At 29.7% G+C, this 14078-nt stretch overlaps 1 pseudogene; it reads left to right on the forward strand.

Moving 5' to 3' along the window:
* The first annotated feature begins 12694 nt into the window (after positions 1-12694).
* On the forward strand, positions 12695-13931 carry LOC111308123 (coumaroyl-CoA:anthocyanidin 3-O-glucoside-6''-O-coumaroyltransferase 1-like; annotated as a pseudogene).
* The last annotated feature ends 147 nt before the right edge of the window (positions 13932-14078 follow it).

A 14078-nucleotide genomic window follows, 5' to 3' on the forward strand; every position in this document is an offset into this window, starting at 1 on the left:
ATGCATGCAAATTAGGTGCTGATTTGGCCATGGAATAAAAAACAAAGAATCTTTACATTACCTGTATCTTAATAAGAGTTGTGGATGCCTCAACAGCTCAATGTTCCAATTCAACTTCCCTTTCTATGGCAGCCTATTTCAAAAATAGAGATTATTAGAATGCAAGATAACAATAAAAATCAATGTTCTAAATATTGACCATTTTGGTAGCATTATGTGCTATACGTTGTTCTTCTACTCTTTTTTTTGCAGAATCCAACTCCTCACATAGTGCTTAAAAAATATGCATACAAATAGATTAACAAGCTAATAATGAAACAATAGTGTATATATGTTTATACGTGTGAATATACATGCATGTGCCAACAATAAATAACCAATTAGTTTACCTTCATCGTCCTTATCTCTATCAATTCCCTGTTTCTCATAATAAACTCCATGTTTGCCTGATGGTATGCGATCAAAAGTATTAACAAACCTCAGATGACCAAAAAGCATAAGTCAATAGCATATAATGATTACCCATAGAAGAGAAAGAGTGTGTGTGTGTGTGTATTTAGATGTAGAGGCAAAATAAATGAGCAAATACTACATAGGAAAGGGATATAAAAGTAGATATGCATGTTACAAGACATATGAAATAAGCTCCTTAGGTTTCTCTATCAAAACATGATTAATAGAAGTAAGTGATAGGATCTATATCTTTCATTTTAACTTGTAATGCTATTAATAGTAAGATAAACAGAGTTTGTAGTGATAAAAACTATTGTTTTTAAGCTAAACCACACAAATTCACCCACTAAATCAAATAATTGAAAGCTGCTATGTATATTGCATGATAGCTGCTAAAAAGGTCAATTCTAGTTTAACCATCATTTGCATGAAATAGAGCTACTCATTCAAAGATAGAAGCTTTCAGAATTATGACAGAAGTAGTGGGAGAAAGGCTTTACTGGACTTTAATAGACATTTTCACAAACATTTGCCATTGACATTGCATAAACCATCTTGATACATAATAACCTAAGCTTCAATTAATCACCACATATCATAATTTATCACCTCAATCTTACACAAGTTTCTAGCTCAAATTTCACACAAAAAATATCTCCAAACAACCAAGTTTAACATTCAATACAACCACATAATCAACTTTCAATCACAACTAACATTCAAGTTTATAAATAACAATCAAAATAACAAATTTCTTCACTTCAAAATGCATCAAACATATTTATTTAGTAGAATAAAAACAAACTTACACAAAAATTTTCATATCTTTTATCAAAGGCAACAACCCATTTTTCTTCTCTTGCTCACGACATGACCTAGTCTTTCCCTTTTCTATTTTTGCTCTCACGTTTTGCTCTCTATTTTGTTTTCATATTCAAAACCCTTATCACACACATACACTTAAGTTTTTTACTTCACTTATAGGCCAAGCTAAAACACAAAAGCCTAAAACGAATATGGCTTGAACATAGAGGCATCGGTATCACGAAACCTGAATTTGGCTCTACAAAAGCCTTAAACAAATTTGGCTATTAAAGATTTAGGTGTGGGGTCAAGTTTTAGGTTTTGACTCTATAAAAGCCTAAAATGGAAGGGAGAAAAATAGCTTTGCAAGGGAGAAAGAGAGGAGGAACAATAATTGTTAGAGAAATTCTAGCCTAAAATAAATAAAGAAGGTAAGGTATGGATTATTTAAGGCATTTTTTACCAAAAGCACCTTAAGTAACCCCATTTAATTTTTTGTACGGAATTATTAAATGCATTTTTTGGTCAAAAATGCTTTAAATAATCTCTTTTATTTTTTAATTAAAAGGGATCATTCAAGGCATTTTTGGTCAAAAATGTCTTGGATAACCCCATTCAATTTTTTGTAAGGGATTATTCAAGGCATTTTTGCTCAAAAACGTCTTGGATAACCCCATTCAATTTTTTGTAAGGGATTATTCAAGGCATTTTCTAGCCAAAAACACTTTGACTACTCTCTTCTATTTTTTAATTAAAAAGGATTATTGAAGGCATTTTTGGTCAAAAACGCCTTGAATAACCCCATTCAATTTTTTGTAAAAAATTATTTAAGGCATTTTCTAGCTAAAAACAACTTGAATAATCCCCAAAAAAATTGGAGAGGATTATTGAATGCATTTTTTTCAAAAATACCTTGAATAATCCCCTTCATTTTTTAATTGAAAGGGATTATTAAAGGTGTTTCTGGCTAGAAATGCCTTGAATAACCCCATTCAAGTTTTTATAAAGGATAATTCAAAGCATTTTTTTGCCAAAGACATCTTAAATAATCTCAAAAAAAATGGAAGGGGATTATTGAAGGCGTTTAGGTCAACAAACGCTACAAAAATATATTTTTAGTGGCATTTTAAAATCCAAACGCTGTTATATAAAAATTTAGTGGCATTTTATAAAAAACGTCATTAACCTTATAAAAACACAAAATTTTATGGCATTTAACAACACCGCTAAAAAATAGCCATTGAATCTCCATTTTCATGTGGTGTTAGAAATTATAAATAATTTTGTAAAATATTATTATATTTTTTTATAAATGAAATGGAATGTTTTATTTACTTATTTCCTTTATTATGTATATTTTAGTATTCATATAATTACTTTAAAAATAAATTTAAAATATATAATAAAATGATAAAATAATTAAAAAATAATAGCTAAATATGATTTAAAAATATTATTACTAACGAAATTTTTATTATTACCGACGGATTTACTAAAAAAAAACCCTTTTACCGATGGATTTACCAATAAAAAATTCAATAGCTAATTACTAATGAAAAATTCTGTAGGTGAAACCTTTGATAATAAATCCATTGGTAATTACTAACAGATTTTACAGATGAAAATTACTAGTGGATTTGAAATATTATTGACGTAATAGCATTACTGACATAGTTAACAGCAACAAAATTTTTTCGTTGCTAAAACTATCACTATTGCTATTACTGATGGATTTTAAGTTTTTACCAATGAAAAATTCTATCGAGAAAGTTTGAATTTCTAGTATTGTGTACAAATGTTATTACATAAAGCCTGAGATGTTTTCTAACCATTCCACTATCTTAAGAACTAAATTAAACACTAAATAAGAATGCATTTGCAAATTAATTGTCAAAACTTTTAACTTAAAAGTTTTACTATCTTAAAAGTTAGTACTAAATTTAGTACTAATTATGTTTAAGATTGAGGAAACATATTCATTATGGTAAAAAAGTGCCATAGGTCCCAATACTCATCTATTTTTAGGAATTTTGTCCTTCTAATATTATTTAAAGAAATTTAGTCCTTGTAGTATTATTTTTTAAGGATTTCAGTCTAATCATTGATAATGTTAAATTTTATCCATCAAATTGCTAATGCGGTTATTGACGTGGCATTTTCATTGGTTTGTAACATTGCTAATGCTTATGTGTATTATAAATTCTAGCCACGTAGACTACCAAAAAGCCACATTAGTATTAACACAAATATTTTTTAAACTTAATAATATCTTAATATCATTAACAAAAAAAAAACTTTGAAAATAAAAAAAATAATTAAAACCCTAAAAGCTGAAGAAATTCTTCACACAACAAAAAATCCCCAAATTTTCAAGCTCAACAATTGAAAGGCCAAGTTTACATGCACAAGTAAGGATGCTTGTCCTCCTCTGGAGCCTAACAATGCTTTACATGAAAGTAAGGTGAGCTGCAACAAGGTTGTTCATTAAATGCACCTAATAATTCTGGTTAAGAGATTGCCCCCTAAAATACCAAAGGTACTAGAAGCATATCAAGAATTAACACCAGTGAAAAACTAGATGCTTTAGAATTTGTTAATTTTGGCATTACTGAATATATTCAGTGCAAGCCAAGTCAATTGTTCTGCTTATAGATGGAAGATGTGAGGAGATGGGTAAGAGAAAAAAACATTAGGTACAAGGTAAATGGTATGGAAAGAGCTTGAAAGAATCATGGACGTGTGTTGTGGATGTGGTTGACCTAAAGGCTGATAGATGAGTAAAACTACACTACCCATTTGAAGCCACAGCTACATCATTTGATGAAGCTAAAAAAAAGATTAATGTAATGAGAGTTATGAGGGATCCAAACAAAATATAATTATTATGACCTCAATAAATTTTATTTTTGTCAATTTATCATTTTCATGCCACTGGCAATGCTAAATTTCATCTTTGTCGATTTATTGTTTTCATGCTAACATTATCTGAATTAGATGGATCCCTTAAGTGGATTACTAGGGAAGTTAAAGCCAACTTATTGTCTTTTCTCTTTTTATAACAATAGATGGATAGATGAATGACCATAAAAGCAAGAACTGTAAAACTTACAACAAAAGCAACTATTGAAACAAATGTGTTTATTTTGAAACCTTTTGTTTTCATTGATTCCATATAAGAATCAATGGGGCTAGCACCTAAACCTTCGATGAAGGTTGAAGATTTGAGGATTTTTTGTTGTGTGAAAATTTTTTTTAGCTTTCAAGGTTTCAATTTTTTTTAGAGATTTTTTTGTTAATGATATTAAAATATAATAAAGTTTAAAAAATATTTGTGTTAATGTTGACATGGCTTTTTAGTAGTTCACGTGGCCAGAATTTGTAATACACATCAGCATTAACAATGTTAAAAATCAATAAAAATGCCATGTCAGTAGCCACATCAGCCATTTAATGGATAAAATTTAACACTATTAATGATAGGACTGAAATTGTTAAAAAATAATATTACAAGGACTAAATCTCTTTAAATAATATTAAAAGGACTAAATTCCTAGAAATCGATGAGTACAAGGACCTATGGCACATTTTGATCTATTCAAAATCAATACCAGGTAAAATCTCATATCTTTAAAATTACATTGTCTAAATTGGTTAATTTGGTTTCTCATGCATGTGCTTTTCTTTTATGGCATGGATAGCAAATCTAAATCACTTGAGTACACTTTCTAGTCTTAAAGGCTTGTGGTATGTCAGTGAACTTCACTACTTATATTTTTTGCAATGAGGACTGCAAAAATTACTTATTTTTTCTTACGATTATTCTAGGGCTATATGGAAGAGCATTTTACAAATCTCTGATATTGCAAGAACACCTGGTATCTGGCTAAATGAGCTTAGTTGCATGATCAACAATTTTAAAGGGAAATCAGCTTTGTTTATCTTATTAGGTTTGTATGGACTACTTATATATATCATATTTGAAAGGAATGTAACTCTAAAATAACTCTAAAAAACAAAGTCTCATAGAATTCGCTAATGACATATGAAGAAGCTAAGGTATAATCCAACCAAGTTAGTTTTTTAATCGTTGTTTCAGGGTGACTTTCCAACATGCAAAATTGTAGTACTAGAGTTTTGCCATGATGAAAGGCAAACCTTAACAACTTATTCCTTTAACTAATACTAAAATATATATATATATGCATATTTTAATAATATTTATCTGCATATATTTTTTATATCCAATAATAACCATTATTTGTCCACATATAACTTAGACAAGCAATGTTAAACCAAAAAATATGATTACCATTTAAATAATTCATTCCATCTTGAATTTACTTTTTAAATTGTTTAGCTCATACAAGAACCCTTACCAAATCCATTTTTTCTACATCAAAATATGTTATGACCAAAAAGCTAATTTGGAAGAAAAAACAAAGGTTAAATCAGCAATTAGGCATCATTACAAAATAATTAGATAACAATCACATTATCAAGAAAAGCTCATCAATCAATCAATTAGACACAGGTTTAATGGAAAATGAAAAATCAAAGTAAGAAAAAATGCGTATTATCAAACAAAAAGTCAATTCAATTAGATCATATAAGGGAAAAGTCTATAAGCAATTACACATCTAAACATTAAAATTAATAATGAAAAGTAATTGAGCATATAACCAATTAGATCAAAGTTTTTAGTACTATTACCTTTCTTTCTTTTTAAAATCCTAATGAATAAATAACTAAGTATATAAATATTAAAATTCATAAAAACAGAAGTAAACATTGAGTTGAATCTCAAGGGATGCGAAAACTTCGCTGAAGAAACCATAGAAAAGTTCCAAATATCAAAGTTGTTGAATGAATCATGTAAGTTTGGAGAAAATGATTGCTGACTATGCATTATTCGACATTGATTGTGATAATTAACATGTTTTCAGTGGGTTAATTGGTACTAAAAGAGGGTGAAGGGAGCCTTTGATTTTGGAGAGAAATAGAGCAAAGAATAAAGTTTTATGTTCTATGAGAGTTCACCATTTCTTATCTTGTCACATTTTTTAAAATGTATGTAGGCTTTATAGTTTGAAATGAAAGTCAAGCCCATCCTAAAACATTATTTTTTAAGGCATTAGTTGATCAATCTCGTTCAATTCATTTCTATCAAGTTTAAAATTTTTTGCATCTTTTTTTAAAACACCTTCCCTTCATATTTTCTTCCTATCTTAATCCTAATTCTTCGTGTCTTTTCTTCCCATATTTTTTATTGTATCTAATTGCACATTAGCGTGTAAAAGAAAGATCCAAAATTTACATGAAAGCTAAATAAGAAAAAGCATCTTATCACAACATTAAAAAGCAACAGAGAAAGAATTCCAATGAAAATCGAAAACAAAAAGAGTACATTTCTAACCCCAAGTCTTTCCTTAGCAATCTACAAACTCTATCCAACGAACATACCAATAAAAAAGAAAAAAAAAGAACCAAATTAAATAAGTTTAGCAACTAATTAAATAACATTTAAAACTAAATTGGATATTTCAATATTATATTAAATATTCATATTCTTTCAATTATTTTGAACAATCCAAGCCTAAAACACCTAAAAATCCCTAAAATTCAACTTTGTAATAAGAATTTCAAAAACTAATAAAGTATATAAAAGTGAGGGAATTTCAAAAACTAATAAAATATTTCCAAAACTATTAAAGAATTTCATAAGAAAATTTAACAAAAATATTTTAAATTAATCCTACCAAACTATTGGAGTATTTAAATTTCAAATTAAATTTTATCAAACTATTAAAAGGTTTAATTATCGTTTAGAAAAAATTAAATTCATAATTTTTTTAATCTTATTAAACTATTTGAGGATTTAAATATTAAATCAAATCTTACCAAACTATTAAAAGGTTTAATGATCTTTTAAAAAATAAATTTTGTGTAAATTCAATTCTACCAAACTATTAAAGAATTTAAATCTCAAAATAAGATCTTACCAAATTATTGAAATTTTTATTGATTTTGAAAAATTAAAATTTTGATAATGAACTGAGGAACACTAGTCTTTATGAATATTTCTAAGGTAAGAAAATTTTTTTTATTTGCTACCAAACTATTGGAGTAATTTTAATATTAATTTCTCATACTAAATTTATTTGGTAAAATTATAAATATTTTTTAAGGCTTGTATAATATGAAATCAACTGATATCATATTTTGAATGGGCGTAGAAGGGTGTTATAACCTTCTTTACACTTAACCATACTTTTGAACATAATTTTGATTTCATAGACTAGAATATACCTTTTTAAAATACCCAAATTAAGCTTGGGATCTCTCTTTAGAAAGAGATAGATTCAATTAGGTGGCCAATTGTAGATAAACAAAAAAAAAAATTTGGTGGCAACTCGTAAAGTTGTATTTAGCAATAGGTTCACAAACTTATACGTTATGACAATAACAAAGAGTTTTATGCCATTTATAGAGTTTTGTTCTATTGGAGTCATTATCTCCTTGTCAAACCATTTGTTCTTTATTCGGATCATAAAACTTTGAAGTTCATTAATAGACAATATAAGTTCAATAAAAAGCATATAGCTTTGATAGAGTTTATTCAAGCTCACAACTTCATCGTCAAAGGTAAATCTGGAGTTCAAAATATGGTGACTAATGCTCAAACACTACATATTGTGCGTAATGCAAGTAAAAGTTATAAGCTTTGAGGTTATAAAAGAGTTATAGAAGGGTGATCTTTTTTTTGGTAGGATTTTGAAAAAGTGTGAGAATAGGCCATATAACCAGTTCGTACTACATGATTGATATCTCTTTTAGGCCAAATGTTTTCGTATTCCTTATGTTTTATTAGGAAAGCTATTGTCATCGAAACTCATGATGGTGTATTAAGAGGACACCTTGTAATTGATAAAACTTTTGCTCTTTTGCAAGACAAAATAATTGGCTAAGAATGGAAAGGGATGTCGTAAAGCATCTTGATTGTTGTAGGGTATATCACCTTGCCAAAAGTCATGACCAAAATTCAGGGTTGTACACACCATTTCTTGTATTTTATGCTTCATAAGAAGAAGCTCATTTGGATTTTATGACGGGTTACCAAAGATTAAGCAAAACAAGGATTCCATCAGGATGGTTGTTGATAGTTTTTAAAAATGGCACATTCTATTCTTTGTAACAAAAGTATAGATGCTTCGTATGTGTCTTATTTGTATTTTAGAGAGATCATAAAATTGCATGGAATTCTAAAGACTATGGTGTCTAATAAGATTCAAAGTTTTTGAGTCATTTTTGACACACTCTATAAAAAAAGCTTGGTACTAGTCTTAATTTCAGTTTTTCTCATCACCTACAAACATATAGGCAAACTCAAGTTACCAATCAAAACTTGGGAAATCTTTTGAGGAGTTATTTGGGAAAGAACATTAGGTAATGGAATTTTATCTTGCCTTAGGTTGAATTTACCTACCACCGTTCTTCTAGTCAAACCACTGATTGTAACCCCTTTTAAGTTGTTTATGGTAAGAATCTAATTAGCCTTTTCCACTTAACTCCACTTTCAACAAATCATTACAGAGATGTAAAAAAAGAGCTAAGAGTATCTAAAAGCTACATAAACAAGTTTGAAATAAGATTTTATAACAAAATGAAAAGTACAAAAAGACAAGCAAGCAAGCATCACAAGTATATTGAATTAATGCAAAGAGATTTGGTGTGGAGTCATTTATGCAAGAAAATATTTCCATTTGGGAAATAGGGCAAGCTAAAACCTAAGGTAAATGGTCCTTTCAAAGTTCTGCTATGCATTTGAAATAATGCATACAAAATAGAACTCCCTGAAACTTATAGAGTGTCTACCACTTTTAATGTTGCTGACTTATCCCCTTATCATGGTGAGGGGGCTAATTTAAACTTGAAGATAAGTCTTTTTCAATTAGGGGAGATTGACACCGAAGTGTTCCCACTAATAACTTTAGGTTAATTAGTAAGAGAAAGTCAATCTATGACTAATATGTTGAATAATAATTACTTTCACATAAAGGCTAGATTGATGGTGATTTGAAGAATCATGGAGAATGGTGTGATTCGCTATATTTCCTTAAATTCATATTAGAATCTTCACACTTAAGGGGATTGATTATGTTTCCTTAATTTTAGGATCCTAATCGTGGCATTTAAGTAGCTTGATGTTGACTCATTAATTCCAGGCACAATCTCAGCATTCAAAGAATGTGATCAAGTTCCTTAAATCTAGGATTTACAATAACATGCATCAATAATGTGTTTCCTATGATTGGAAAGTTGTTCCAAGTTCTCACTTTATTTATTTCAAGTTCTAATTAGAAGGTAGGCAGAATATCTTAAGTGTAATTTCCAACATTATAATCTCTTAGAGATAGTTAGCTTTTCAACTCTGTGTCTCTTTAGTCGATTCCCATTTAGTAGTAAGTGTCTAGTTTTGTATCCTTATAAGGTTTCTTTGAATGGTGATTTTTGTATCCTTTATGAGATTTAATCTTAGTGGTGAACCATTTATCTGTTGAATAAAATTGTACTTATCACAATTCTATGAGTTGTTTTGAATTCCTTTTATCAGTATTTTTTTTTGTTGCAAACGATGAGTAGTGTGTGACCTTATTTACCCTGCATCAATGGGTATTAAATTTTAGAGATAAAATTGGGGATGTGTATAGTTTTAAATTTTTTATAAGGTACGAGATGGAGATGAATAAAATAGAACATGCAATGTACTTGTAATTTATATATTTATATAAATTTAATAAATTATTTTTTTATTTAATAATATAAAGTTTATTTTAATTAATTAAAATTAATTTATTTGTATTTAAAATATATTTATAAAAATTATATAAATGTGGAAGATAAAAATTAAAAAGCTAAAAAGTAAATTTTTTTTTTATCTTTTTAAAAACATCTAATGGATGAAAAGATTATTTATACCCATTAAATACTTATAGAGATTAAGATAGAGACGATGATGAATTTGAAATACTTATTAAATATAATTATAAGGATAGATATACTATAAAAAAATTAAAAATGAGGATATAAAATAGTTTACTTGCCTCGTATCTTAGCTATTGACATCCTCATAATTGATTCTCCCTTTGCTATATAGTAGAGTGAACTGTGAAGTGTGCAAAATTTCTAGATCGTATCCTAATTGCTCAAATTGGCATGGTTAAGGTTCTTGATAGCATTCATGTTTCATATCTTTTGGGCTCAATTCCGTATATCTTTATTGTCGTAATGATTTTGTGTCCATCCGACGAATTTAAAAAAAAAACAAAAAAAAAAGTCACCATCAATTTTTTTTTTGCTAAATGCAATTGGCCACCTATTAAAATTTATCTTTTTAATTAGATTTTAAAATTAATCAAAATTTATTAAAAAATAATTTTATGGTCTGTGAAACAATTTGAGTTTGGGAGTTGGCTACGCATGAGGAAGGATTAGTACCCCTACAGTGCCTGTTTAAAACGGTACCAATTAACTATGTGCTATCCATTGATTTTAATAAAAACAGTCTTATTTTCGGTGTTTGAAAAATAATTTTTTTGATTTTTTATTTATTGGAAATTGATTTTTTTAATTTTATTATTGTTCCATATTTATTGTTCAAAATTTATTCGAGAAAAATAAATTAGAACCTTTTTAATGAAATAATTCTTAAAATATTCTAGTACATTGATAACATCGAAAGAACTCTTTCGAACTTAAAGATTTCTTAGGCATCACTTTTCAGAATACTTTAGAATCTTATCTTCAGATACTCACATTTATTTCTCACAAAAAAACTATGATGTGCATGCAATGTAAATGATATCATGTTGATGCACACATTTTACTAATTCTTTTTTTATAAATTTTATTGATTTATTGATTTTTATTATTTAAAATTTTTAGAGAAAAGGAAAATTTTTATTATATTGAAGATTTTTATAAATATTTCAATACACTGGTAATATTTAAAAAATCTTCTCACCTAGGAATTTTTAAAGTATCTCTACTCAGAATACTTTTAGAATCCCATCATCGGATAAAATTTTATTTTTTCTCATTTTTTATTATTTTTGCATTATCTTATAAGATTTATTTTAAAACTAACAAAATTATCACAATTTTTTACTATATATTTCATTATTTATTTTTATTAATTATTATTATAAAACAAAAAAATTTTTATTCTAGCAAATTTAAACATTTTAACATGGATAGATAATAATAAATTTAAAATAACAAAAACAATATTTTAAAAAAATTCAAAAAAAAAAATTTGCACTTGAACTGGATCGGTCAACATCGATTTGATTGGTTTGACGGTCTGATCGGGTTTTGCGGTTTGGGGCCAGTCTAGTTCGATCTGGGGGTCTGTTTGGCTTAGTTTGGGCTGGTTCAGTTTAACCGATCAAAAGTCAAAGGTCAAGCGGGTCGTCAAGTCGGGTGCGTGAATCCTAGGTCAGGTCACGAGCTGACACGCGGATCCTCGGTGCTCAAAACGACATCGTTTTGACGTTTATTGAAACGACATCGTTTTGGTTTTTCTCAGTTTCTATAAAAGCTCAAAATTTTTTTCAGATCATTTTTTTTTATCTTTTTCTCTCAGACTCTCTCTCTAAACACAACCGACCGGTTGCTGTCCACCACGTCTGCCGTCGTCAGTGATCGTCGACCGTCGTCAAAAAATCCAAAAATATACCAAAATATTCTCCTCGACGCGCTCTTTTTGGATCCGATCTCATTTTCACTAGGAACAGCTCCAATCGGCATAGATCTGGACCTAAAGTTTCAGTCTCCCTTTTCTTTCCTTTTTTTTTTTATAAACTAAAATTGACCCCTTTTTTTTTATTATTTTTGTAGTTCTTGCTTGGCACTAGGTTCCTCGCCTAATCGACGAGGACTGTGATTTTTGTTTACGTGATTTTTTTTGGGTAAAAAGATTTTTTTTATTTTAGAAAAATTTTTTTATGTAGGGTCTCTTCCCTCCTTTCCCTTTTTGGGGACAACCATGAAGATCTATTTATAGAGCACCCCATCACCAGCCTCTTTGCCCTTTCTTGTTTTTTCTATTTTGTTTGGCTTTGGCCCTATGCCTGGGTAGGTGGCACAGGGCCTAACAGAGGGGTGATGCCAGTGGTGCCGTACATGACACCAAGCACCCCTACCTCTTTTGTTTTTTCCTTTTCTTGTATTTTTTAGATTTTTTTTTGTTTAATTTAACAATAAAATAAAAAATAGATTGGGCCTAAATAATGAAATCGAACCTCAGGCCCGGAATATAAATAAAATCTCAGACTGAAAATCAAATTACAAGTTTTGGACAAATTTGATATCTACATGTGTCCCTTTCACTTATTTTGACATGCCATGATTTTCTTTTGCTCATATACAACTCCTTTTCTTCTATGAATTCTCTCACCCTACTTTGCATTTCATGGAAACCACTCTCACAATGCTAAAGCGCTCTCTCTCTCCCAAACTCTCCAACATTTTTTCCGTACGCGGATAATATTTCAACCATGTCATATCGATCTATGATCTATCCTCGTGCTGTTAAATTGTTACACCGCTTTGTAGCTCAGCTTCCACCGGTACGTGTAACCGAAGATGGCATTCGTGTGCTCCCCATCATAGCTTTTCAAGTCACTGTGTTTCCAAACTTTGGCATTTGCATCGGGTCGACTTATTGTCAAGTAGTTGGTAATGGCAAGTCATTCATGCATTTCATGAGATCTTGCGCGTGTGTTTATAGGTCAGGTGGTGACTTGTATTGAAAATTCACTTCTTTGATTAACAAGGATGTGATCAAGGATCCTGGTGGAATAGAGTTGAATCTATTGAAGAATTATTGATAATGGGTATCATCCTGTGGTGAGAATTCAGCCCCAACTCATGTAGCAGCAGAAAAAGTTGGGGCCATATTTGTGTTGGGTCGAGCCCATGCCGAGAGACTAAAGCGTTTGGTCACAGCTCAGTGCGGGAAAGGCTCTGATTCAGAGCAATATCACAACTCAACTTTTATGGTGACATGTGCCTTCATATGGGTTTGTTTGATTAAATCCAAAGAGAGTGTTAACAATAATTTATCACATGATGAAGATGATGATAAGTTTGACTACTGCCGTTTGATTGCCGAACTGCTTGGAATTTCCGATGCCAACAACATACTTTGGGAATTGTTTTAAACCAGGCGATGTTGACGTAAAGAAAAACGAGTTAATGGAAGAAAATGGAATTGTTTTGGCTGCGAAAGCTATTGGAAAGAGAATTAAAGAAATAAAGAGAAGTGGTTTGAGAGGGCAGAGCATTGGCTATATATCAAGTGTTTTAGACAATTATAAGTGCAGGGCGACTTACTGCAGTTGCTGGGTAGCCAAAAATTGCATGTGTATGATATGGATTTTGGGTGGAATTGAGGTGAATGTAGCTTTAAACGAGAATAAAATGGATCAATTGGTTTGATATTAGTATTTGTAGTTCACCCAAGTGTTGATGGGGTAGTTGGATGTTAAGTGCTGCTGGATCCATATATCTTGAGTCAGTCTTGTATTTTTCTTTCTAAATCCAATTATTACTTGAATGGTATGGTATGCTTTTCCCATTTTAGGATCCGCCTCGGCTCCATTTGACCCTTCAAAGTTGAAATGCTTAGATATAATATGTATATAGATGCAAAACCACTACATTATGTGTAGCCGACGGTCATGGGAGAAGCTTTTTTTCAACCATCGCTGAAACAAGGACAAAAACTTCACTTGCTATCTGATTCACTGATTAATTTCACT

The sequence above is a fragment of the Durio zibethinus genome, chromosome 2 (genome assembly GCF_047325235.1).
Source record: "Durio zibethinus cultivar Kanyao isolate XHJ-2024 chromosome 2, ASM4732523v1, whole genome shotgun sequence".
NCBI lineage: Eukaryota > Viridiplantae > Streptophyta > Magnoliopsida > Malvales > Malvaceae > Durio > Durio zibethinus.